The following is an 11,987-nucleotide window of genomic DNA, read 5'->3' as shown; positions in this document are numbered from 1 at the left end:
TAACTGGTACTATACTTACTGTGGGCACTTTATATGCAATCAATGTATTGTAATATGTTATTCATTTCCCCGTTGGACTGATGTCTGCTTTCCCAGACTGTATTTAAATCTGGACAGAGAGCAGAGTGAGTCGGCCCAGATATGTTACCTACACATTGGCCTACTCAAAAAAACATACATGTACATTTTTATTTCTCGCTGACTGGAACAAATGGGTCCGTTTCCGTAGTCACCATTGCATAAAACATGTGTAGTAGTTTAATCAAACTCTCTATGTGTTTCAGCAGTTGTTGGACATCATTAGTTTGACTAGAGTAGTCCATTAGCATTATTAGCTACTTATTGAATTGGTCTTCTTTGTGTATAACCGGTGGAGATTATACATTGCAACAAACTCAAAGGACCTTAGGTGGAGTTTTTTTTTCTCCAACCAGGAAATTGGCAAGTGACACACACCAGCTCATGCAGGTGAAGGACGAAAAAAAGACAATTCAAACTTTTAGTTCCTTTAGGAAAAGTGGTGTATCATTTCACAGAGATGAAAGTCATCTAGAATTGGACACTTTTTCTCAGCCTGCATGTATCATCTTAGCTGTCATGACATGTATTTGGACAGGTCATATATACTCTACATGTGCATCATGAAGTATGTTACAAAACCGGGCTTCCTGCTCAAATAGATACCTGCTATTGACTTCATTGAGCGGTGCAAATGGGAGATCAGAACCGATGTGGTCCATGTTCAGGTGACTGTATTGTCATTGTCCTTTAGGCCTAATTGTGGGAATTGAACATGAAGTTAGAATCACATTTGCAGGCTATTTGTTTTAATGTTTGAAAAGCTGGGCTCAGAGAAACAACATTAATATGTATGTGATAAACCAGGAATAGACGCTTACAAAACTTTTTTAAAAGCACTAACTTCCTCAACATCAGTCATTTGTCTGAGTAGATTGTGCTCCGGGAAAGTGGAATAGATTAAGTTGTTTACTGTGAGATCAAGGTGCAGGTAACCAACACACATAGGAATGTGCAATTAATCAAATAGACTTTAAATTTATTGTGAAATTGTGTACCTTGATTTTATGTGTTACTTTAAGTTTTTTAATCTCTATTTTGGTATACAACCAAACACAACATTTACATTTACAGGGCTATTAGATTCTAAAAGTCTCTGAAAGGATGTCTACTTGTTGTAATGCCATGCTTAAAATAGTTGTTCTCAAGATGCTCTAATGTTTCTATAGAATTTACCTGAGTTAATGTCTACAATTCAGTTTCAAGTGAATTAAGTTTTGTCATAGAAAATATACATGAACTCTCCACTGACTTTGTTTCCCTCGTGTGGGATATATCCATAAATATAGCCTACAGTAAAAGAGAAGTGTCATTGACTAAACTTGACTGCTTTCGGGATAGTAGGCTACACATGGGCATACAGATGCTAATAAAACTGAACACTTACCAAAATGTGTGATCTATTAGATATTTCAGAATTTGATGGGATATTTTGCCTCGTGGATGCTAACAGTTTGCTCACCGTTTTCACCGTGGATTCATTTGACAAATCTACTATTCCAAGCTCTGTCTTCTAAAAATACTTGTTTTTTCTTACTCTTGTTCAGAAAACAATGATCAACTAGAGATCCCATGCAGCATTTCGTTTCTATAAGTTAACAGCAGTGAGGGTAGACTAATATTGTAGAGTTGTGGTGTGATAATGATGAACACTAAGGCAAATTTGAAGTGATCAAGTGGTCTAGAGAATTAGTTACATAATCATGCCATCATATGCGTCTCTTTTGAGATTATTTTTTAAATCATAATAATAATCATCATCATTATTATTATATGTATTATTATTTAATGCAATTAGTAATTATATGTCAAGCTTAGGCTAAACCCAAGAGTTTGACCTAAATCTGAGCTTCATACCGGAATACTCTACCAAGACAGCCGTGTGCCATCCGTGTTTTGAGGTAGTTTGGTCGGTCCTGAACCTTGTCACAGTCATCGGCAACGGAACCAGAGACCTCGAACTTGCCGATGTTTGGTTAGGAGTTCTAAAGAAGATGGGCAGCTTTTCTTTAGTGGTGAAATGAGGTCCATATAAATGCCCTGGTTTGGTGTCGCCGGACGCAGTGTGACAAATGGTCACCAATGAGTTTCTGAGTTATTATTATGGGATATGATCAGGCCATAGTAGTAAACATGTTGTGGATTATAATTGTGGAATATGATTAATTGCATTATCATAAGTATCATCATCATCACTATAATCATATGTTTAATACTATTTTCCTAAATCGAGACTTTTCCTAAACCGAGATGTGCTCTATACATTGACAGTTGTCCAGACCTGTAGATTTATTGTCACCTTCAGTAGATGACAGAGAGTAATACTGTTACCTTTATAAATAGAAACACGTATTTATTATTTATTTTGCTGTGCCCTGAGTGTCCTTGTGGTCTAGCTTGGCAACACAGCTTGCATGATGCACTGGTCTTCCCTTTTAAAACGTATTTTGTTTCACAAATGTTAATTGATTAATGATCAAACATTTTTTGTGAATAGATACTTTTGCATCCTGCATTGAGGTTGCTATTTTTATATGACATCATTTATGGAAGACTGCGGGCCCATATTTGCCGCAAGACAGAGTTTAAACCTGCACCTTTGTTGAAATAACTGTGTTATGTTTTGATGTATGAAGCCCTTTTGGTTCTTGGATAGAAGAAAATACATTGGAAAACTATGAAAATTGTATGAATAAACGTGATTATTTATGTCTAGCAGAGGAAAGAGAACGAAAGGAGGGAGTTCAACAAACGTAAAGGAGAAAAGGCTTTGCTATTTCGAAAGATTGTATAGCGACTTCAGATTGATAGAAGGTCTAAGATAGTGGCAACGTTTCAAATATGTATTATATATTTTTTGCTCACGTAATGTCAAATAAAAATACCTGAACAATGAAAACATTTGCTCCAGGTCAGTTCGCTCCAGAGTTTCTATGCAGTCTTACGATTTATACTGTCGCTCTTTGCAAAGGTGAGCAAATAGAACAAAAATATTCCTATCCCTATTACTTTGTAGATTCGTATGTTCTAACAATAAACAGGTTTAGGTGGAGTGCTGTACTGAAACAAGGAAACAGAAATGACTGCACTGCATTGCAGCAGCGTCTTGGAGAACAGGAGAGATGTTATTAGGCCTGCACTCTTAGAAAAAAAAGGTTCTGGATAGAGAACCAAAAAGGGTTCAATTGCTTGCTTCATATATGATACCCCTAAAGGTTCTTTATAAACGCTTTTGTAGGGTTCTTTGATCAGAACCCCATGGGTTCTTCTTCACTGAACCAAAGTTGGTTCCATATAGGACCCTTGGGTTCCATATAGGGTTCGCTATGGAACCAATTAATTTCGGTTCTATATAGAACCTTAAGGTGTTCCATATATGAAGCAAATATTGCACCTTTTTTGGTTATTTCCAGAACCTTTTTTCCTAAGAATGTACTGTATATTTAGCGTACACAAATAGACAGCTCTTATTTTTTGTTTTGTTTTTTAAAATTGATTCATAATGTATCTATATTTTATAAATGCATCAATGTAATCGGCATTCATTTGTACTACACCAGAGAAAGAAAATTATTATAGGCTAAACTGTAAATTATAAATTATAAAATGCAGGCCTATGGTAGCCAGAATTAGCAGATTTGGTCGTTGTTGCAATCACCCTAATAATGGCCCTATTAGAATGTAATGAATACTAAATGGGTACAATAAACATGTCGTTGTCTGTTGGATCACTTGCCAAATTCCTCAACAGTTGGCCACGGGGTAATTAATACAGGCTATTACCTCGCGTTAAAGGATAATCTTCCCTAATTGGTTCAGGGGGGGTCGGCTAATTATTACAGTCTGATTGAAACCCTTTAGAAAACGGGCTTGTTGTGTATTCTAACCAGAAGGTCCTTACATGCAGCTCTCAGTGGTAAACACTATTCACATTCAAATGAGACGGACTAACTTTGGCACAGAAACAAGCACGCGTCCGCCTCCCAGCCTCCTATTAAAGCGATTCGCTTTTGTTAGCCAGTGATGTATCAACCTGACACGTGCCAAGAACTTCTTTAGTTAATTTTGTAGATGGCACAGTGCCCAAGCGTAGAGAGGGCGCTAATCCCCAACAGGCAAACAGTAAATAGGCTACTATAATCACCGAATTATAATAGAAATACCAAATGACCAAAGAGCAGTCCCCCAATACCACTAGCCTAAATCAATTGTATATACAGTAAATATACGTGGGGTTTTGTATCGTTTTTATGTATTTTAATTTCGACTGCCTGAAATGGACGTATTCACATTTATATTATTATGATTAAAATATGAGACTGATTTTTGTAAACAAACTAGATACATGTTCATTGTAAACCTATGTTTTTGATAAACACACACAACAACAACAAAAAAACAAGAAAGAAAAATAGAAAAAAAAACATTGACAGAAATGATGAAAAAAATACATTTTAAATATACATTTATTTACCGATATTACAGTAGCCAGCGCCTTGCACCTGTCTCTCTCGCTAGAGATTGGCACCCCCTCGCGCTGTCTGCGTTGGGGGCAGCTCTACTGGCCATGATTGGCGATGCGTGTCATATTTTGAACCCCCCCCCCCCCCCCTTTTCCTGCGGCATTTGTCTTTGTTGTGCAATACATATAATATGTGACCTAAATAAGCATTTTATTGTCTGTTCTTCTCTTTAGTCTGGGCTCATAAAACAGGGAAATTCAGCTGTAATTTTGCACATTCTGCTGTAATTTTCCCGTTCTACTTTGATAAGTGTAATGTTAATATGATGAGGACATGTCAATGAATTGCTCTGTACCTGACTGAGCAGACTGTCTGTGATACTGGGGCTAATGCAATATTAATGCATGAAGGGTTTGTTTGATATCAGAAAGGATGTCTCTCCATAAGTGTCCCCCACAGGGACCCGCTTAGAGGGAAGCACACATAATACTAATGATCACACTTTTTAGGGTATATCTGAAAAATATCTGGCTCCTTTTTAAGTGACAAAAATGTGAAAAGCATAGTTCGTTTAGCATAATTTTCCTTGCAAGCACATTTCCAGTCCAATTCTTTAAAAGCTGTTTTTTCTCTATATATTTTTCTTCTCTGAAGATAGATTTCAGTAGCTTCCCAACAAACCTTTCTACATGTTGAATATATTTAATAATGCTATTCTCACTATAGGGCAAAACATACTAGAAAAGGAACAAATTGTGAAACAGCAATAAATACACTAATTTGTCGCTGGCAATTGAAATGTATTTAAATGGACAATCATGTCAATTGGAGGTATTGATTAAAGACTTGTAAAGGTGTAAGTAAAATGGACTGGTGATGCATTGGGTCTTGTCCTGCAGACAGACAGGAGGGGAGGATAATGAAGCATAATGCTATCTGAGCCTGGGCCTCCTGCAGAATAATCCCAAATTATACCCAAAAACAAGTGAAGACTCTCCTGGGGGCCACAAGGTCAAGTCCATGACCCCTAACCTGTATGGGTCTGTGTCTGGAGCCGAGCGTGTGTGATGCGGCTGGGCTTGGGGAGGGTCTGGGACCTGCCTGTCTGTCTGTCTGTCTGTCCTCGGCCCAGGCATGTTCTTCTCAGCTTTGTTTTAGTGTACAGCCCATCTATTATTTATCCCACTTATTAAAAGTTATTTCAGAGCTGTGCCAGATGACCAGAGGAAGGGGCCTCCTGAGCGTCCAGGCCGGCTGACTGGCTGATGGCAGGCTGCAGACAAACCAAATGGACACACACTGTGGAGCTGCTAAAACACAGGTTAGAAACAAACAGAAAATACTGGCTGAATTATTCAGAAGGGCATGTGCTATAGGAGAAATAAGAGCTCTTCAATATTTCACTAGCACAATCCCAAACACAGATGAATGTTTAATTAAAGCCAACTGCTATTCTATTTATATGTAAGTTAAGAGACAGATAAAAGCACAAACATGCAAACATATAGCAGGGCTGTAATTATAAATCATGGCTTTTTATATGTTGACTCATCTCATCTAGTTAAGCTCATAAGTAAATTAATATATATTAATGAATAATGTAAACTAAGTTTTCTTTTCACTTTATAAACAAAATAACCATCCAAAAATATGCTGCAAATAAGGAACTGTGTTGGAGTTGACCAGAAAGCTTGTTTCCGCTACATTTTCAGAATAATTAGCATTCTAACTTTAAAAAATGACATGGAAATATTGTGGTTTATTGCATTGGTTTTGTTAAATGAATGTCAGTTTTTATCAATATACTGCATTGGTTCATTTGAATGAATTCAACACAAAGTTTCCGGGATGTTTCAAAAAGCTTTTTATTCTAGCTAATATTTGAGTATAACCCATATGCACTTAAACCAGGAACTTTGCACATATCAAAATGCATAAAAAAGCAATATTCTATTCAAACATGACTCACTGCTCTTTGCTTGCTTTTGAATATTCATACCTTAGTTGAAGAAGTGTGACATAACCTTTCCCCTCCTCCTCCCTAATGTGATGTGTGCACACGCACCTCCCAGCTGTGTCCGGAGAGGGCTGGGGTACGGGGTGTTCGAGGGGCGTAGGGTGCAGGGGCGGACCGAGGCAGAAAGGTCAGTTGAGGCAGGAGACAGGCGGGCAGGCCGGCTGCCGGGGCTTTGAAACTAACAGATGGTGAAGGTTAGGTGACGTCCCCTCGCCTGGCCTTTCCCCAGTAATTGAGGATAATTTGAGCACCAAAGAGAGTAGGCCTGTCCACTGTCAGGCCCAGAGAAGAGAGGCGAAGTTAATATGAAAATGATTTTGCATTATGGCTGGCCGCGCGGCGCTCTCCCCAGCCCCGGTCCTAATCCTGGCCTGAGGCGGTGAGGATGAAGAGTGTCACCCTGGGTCCAGGCGCGACGCCACGCACATGAATACATCTCCGACCCAAACCCTCGGCCCTCTGCCCCCCATTAACCAACACTCTGCCAGGTCCCATTACACACTCCAACTCCGAGGCTTTGGGGGCATTTTGGAGAGGTTTGGGACTAGCATTAACCCCCATCCTATAAGAACAAAAGAGGGGCACAAAGGCTGTGTGATTTCAGGGATGATCCCTCACCTCTCTGCTTCTCCCAACTGGCTGCAACTAAACCAATGCAAAACAGTGTGTGGCTCTCACTTTCATGTAATTTACTGTATAGACTTACTACAGTTTATGTATTGACACAATATTTTATTCTTAGTAGTTTCCCTCTGCATTTCAAAAACAGTTTTTGTGTTCCATCAAAGTCTACCTTTTTTTGTTGTTGACCATACTGACAGAAATATGAAAAATACAAATAATGAACTCATCTGTTGCTTTCAAATACAGGCTTATAATTTCTAAGAAAATCTTTTATATACACGTGACCAAAATTTCTGTCCTTACATATCAGTGTAATTACAGTAGAATAACCTGTAGGTGTACATTTAGGACATTCCTAGCCATTCTGACTGGGGCTCCCCAGTACACTGCCCTGTCAGTAGTAACTGTGGGACCAATCCTGGCCAGAAAGTTGCCTCCTTGGTGTGATGAAGTCATTTACAGCTATTGATCTGATAGTCATACTGAGCATGTTAACCTGAAGAGCCTTGCAGGGGGTTTCTGGGAACATGCAGGTGCCCCAGGGACCCTCTCATCAGTTAAAGTAAGACACAATAAACAGAGATGTAGTTTTAAAACGCTAGCTTGGCCTGGGCCGTTTCATAACTCAGTCTTCTGGTACAATGCTGTCTCACACGACCTACAGTGCTGCCTTGGCTGGTCTTCGAGAAGAACTAGTCACTGTGATATTATATATTTAATAACAGTATTAGTAATTGTTACTTTGGTTGCTTTAAATGTGTCTTATCAATCTATTTGCTGTAAATTGACAATGTTTACTGATGGAAATGTCGTAAATCTGTGAGAGATTCTGTGAAACACCCTGTGTAGTTACGCTCTGTCTCTCTTTGTGTTTGTATGTGTGGTAGACTGTTTCCCACTATGCCTATGTGAAAGCCCGGCTGTGTTGTGAAGCTGTACAGTAGCTCAGTGTTTTGCTCTGGTGTCTGTGAATGAATGGTTGTGTGCACTGTAGTACAGTAGCTGCTGTAGTGTATCCTGTATCTGCTCAAGCCTGGTGGTTGTGTGGGCACCACAGCCCCTGGGCTCCCCCAGGTGTAGTCCACATGAAGGGCTCTTTACTGGGGCCATCCCACTGTGGTGCTGCCCTCTGCTTGTCTCCTGTGTTCCCCGGGAATGGTGGGCTTTAACTCAGACCCAGAGTCCCTGACCTTCCTTCTGAACACAGCCTGCCTCTGCCTCTGGCTCTGCCTCTGGCTCTGGTCAGGAGAGGGACACTCCTCCTTCCTCCTCCTCCTCCTCCTCTAAACACTGTCTCCACCTCTTCACCTCTCTCCCCTGCTCTTGGGACAGATGACTCTCTGGTCACCGTCAGTAGTAGGCTACTTAGTAAACTATTCAAGTTCAAGCTGAGTCTAAAGATTAATGATGTTTTATTGTCTCTGCTCAATCTCCATCCTTCTTTCAATAGAATAATAGTCAGGGGTGAATGGGTTAAATTAGCTAGGCCAGAAGGGGTTTGACAAAACTCTCTCTCTCTCTCTCTCTCTCTCTCTGTCTCTCTCTCTCTCTTTCTCTCTATCCCTCTCTCTATTTCTCTCTGTCTCTCGCTGGCGACTGGTCACAGGGGTCACTACTGCTCTCAGAGGGGAGAGGCAGACAGAGAGAGCAGTTAGGGCAGAATATAGACTTATTCAAACAATAAAATAACCAGCTGTTTTATACAAGCCAACACACACACACACACACACGCACACACGCACACACGCACACACGCACACACACACACACACACACACACACACACACACACACACACACACACACACACACACACACACACACACACACACACACACACACACACACACACACACACACACACACACACACATCTTGCTGTTTTAAATAGAAGTATGAAACATTTTCCCCTATATCTTAAATATTTATTGATCCCATTGCAATTAATCATAATAATGTGCATATTTTTGGCAGTGTAATTATTATTTATTTGGTTCCTCACTGGGGATGTCTCTGTGCAGTCTGACTGTCTGTGGTTGAGGTGCAGTCTGACTGTCTATAGTTGAAGATGATATCTTGCATGTGTTTCATACTGGATACAGGATTTGGCGACCTGGTGCGACCCGGGGTGGACCCGGGGGGGACCAGAGGAGGACCCGGGGAGGACCAGAGGAGGACCCGGGGAGGACCTGAGGTTCTGTCTATAATGATCCTCTTATTATTTCACTTTTTGTTTCCAAATAGAAAAAAGGTTATTCATCATTGTGTTGACCCGTGAGATCACGGCAGAAAGTACGCATTTGAAAAGTAAAATAAAAATTCACTTTTAAATAAGATCAATTGTAAACAAACTCAGGCCAACCCTTTGAAAGTCCCTGCCAAGAGATTTACCTCGCCCTGTGGCAAATACTATTTCTTGAACTGGGTTTAAATTTCAAGTGTCTTGGGTTTATAAAAACCTGGAACAAAAGAAAATGGGTCTCTTAACAGCAAATGTTATCTGCTGTTAGGGCAAGATGTCAAGATTGTATTTTTGTTGTCTCAAATACGGCAGCAGGGATGGTGTATGAAACTCCCAGAATAAACCACTATATTTATTCTTGTTTACTTGCATTTAGTAGGACCACCATGAAACCATATTTGTGTGCATTGTTTGAACAGAGGTACATAGACATGATCTATATTTGTTTATTTACTCTCAACAAGCCATATCATTTTTAGATTTCCTCAAATTCGGTATTATTCTCCATATAATAATTGTACTATTTTTTGCCTGTGGTTATAGGGTATTTTACATTTTATACTGCTATAATAAGGAAACTATATATCTTAAATTCATACTTTGTAGAGTTAGTGTGTTGATAGCTATTTGAAAAGGATAATGTATTATCATACACTGCTGAGTCACTTCCTTTCGGTAGTAACTCTTCTTCCTTTAAATCTAGGGGTGAAGAACGGACGGTGAAAGGACATTAGGCGAGCTAGTCCCCATAGTTAGGCTCTGTGTATTTCAGGATCATTCTGATGATGGTAGCAATAACTCTGTAGTGTTGGTTGGTAATAACAGAGATGAGGCCCAGTAATGACCTGCTCCCTTGATCAGTGTCACATCAAGCTAAGATGAAAGCGTGTGGGATTGTCTGATAGGGTCTTGGTGTGACCTCCCTCCCTACCTTCTTAATATCCCTCCTTCTTCCCTCTCTCCCCTCTCCTCTGGCCCATCAATCCCCTGCTCTGAGTGGGTAATAACCCTACCTCGACACACATTTCTACTTCTCTATTTTGCTTGCAGGGGGACTTTTTTGTCTTTTGTTTGTTTTTTTTAGGAGAGAACACATCAGAGGAGATGGGTAGTAATCATGAAAGAAAACTCCTGCTGCACTTCTGACTCCCTTTTTTAATTGGACACAGCTTTTAAGTGAACACAGTGGCTGGATTGACGGAGGAACAGCGCTCTTTGTGTAATTTGGTTTCTCTTTGTAGTGAGCCCTTTTTAGAGCGATATAAACCTTGTCCAGCCCACAGGCCAGACAACCTTTCCCCGCAAACTGCTATACCCCACTCTGAGTGGCTTCTCTGTCATCTGATGTTCCACTCTACTTAAAACAGAGTCTGGGGGGGGAGAGTGAGAGAGATGGAGAGAGAGAGGAGAAAAACCACCCTGGCCCCGCTATCATCATTTTATTAGGATTTTTTCCATCCTATTCTTTAATCCCTCTGATGAAGTCTGGACAGGCAGAGGCATGCTCTCGCAGACAGCAATTTCACTGCACCATATGTGTCTCACACGTAGGAACACAGGGAGGAGAGGGGCCTGGCAGGAGCATGGACAGGAGAGGAGAAAGGGGAGAGGGAGAGATAAGACCACGTTAAATAAAAAGGGGAGAGGAAGATGCAGTTGGGGTGCACTGATACCCTCTGATTCACTGGCTACAGCATCCACCCGTCTCCCTACCATAACACATATTCACCACAACCAGAAACACTGGCTCTAGATTAAAACAAAGTGCAATTATGGTTAGAGATTATATTATAATTACTGAATGACACATTTACTATTATGCAGGTAAACAAATGAGCCAGGTACTCACACAAAATGGTGGCGAGCAAGCGAGCAGCAGTATACGCGCTGGGCTGGCCCCTCCCTGAGCTGAGGATGTGGTGCAGGCACCCTGGTCATGTGACCAGAGAGGATGAAGGAGAGGAGAGTGCTCCGAGGCTACACTGTGTGGCTGGATAACGCCTGCGCACCTCCTCTCTTCTCTCCTCATCCTCTCATTCACCTCCTTTAGACGTATATCTCAGATGTACACCTTCAGAAAGTATTCACACCCCTTGACTTTTTTCCACACTTTGTTGTGTTACAAAGTGGTATTCAAATGTATTTAATTGTCTTTTTTTTGTCAACAATCTTCAGAAAATACTCTGTAATATCAAAATGTAAGAATAATTATCACATTTCTTTTGAATTAATGGAAAATACAGCACTAATATTTATTGATTAGATAAGTATTCAATCCCCTGAGTCAATACTTTTTTCGAATCACTGGCAGTGATTACAGCTGATTACAGAGTCTTTCTAGATAAGTCTCTAAGAGCTTTGCACCCTTGGATTGTACAATATTTGCCCATTTTTCTTTGAACAATTCTTCAAGCTCTGTCAAGTTGGTTGTTGATCATTGCTAGACAGCCAATTTCAAGTCTTGACATAGATTTTCAAGCCGATTTAAGTAAAAACCATAACTAGGCCACTTGGGAACATTCCACGTCATCTTGGTAAGCAACTCCAGTGTATATTTAGCCTT

Source organism: Oncorhynchus masou, chromosome 1, assembly GCF_036934945.1.
Source record: "Oncorhynchus masou masou isolate Uvic2021 chromosome 1, UVic_Omas_1.1, whole genome shotgun sequence".
Classification (NCBI taxonomy): Eukaryota; Metazoa; Chordata; class Actinopteri; order Salmoniformes; family Salmonidae; genus Oncorhynchus; species Oncorhynchus masou.
Note: the sequence above shows the minus strand (reverse complement) of the source record.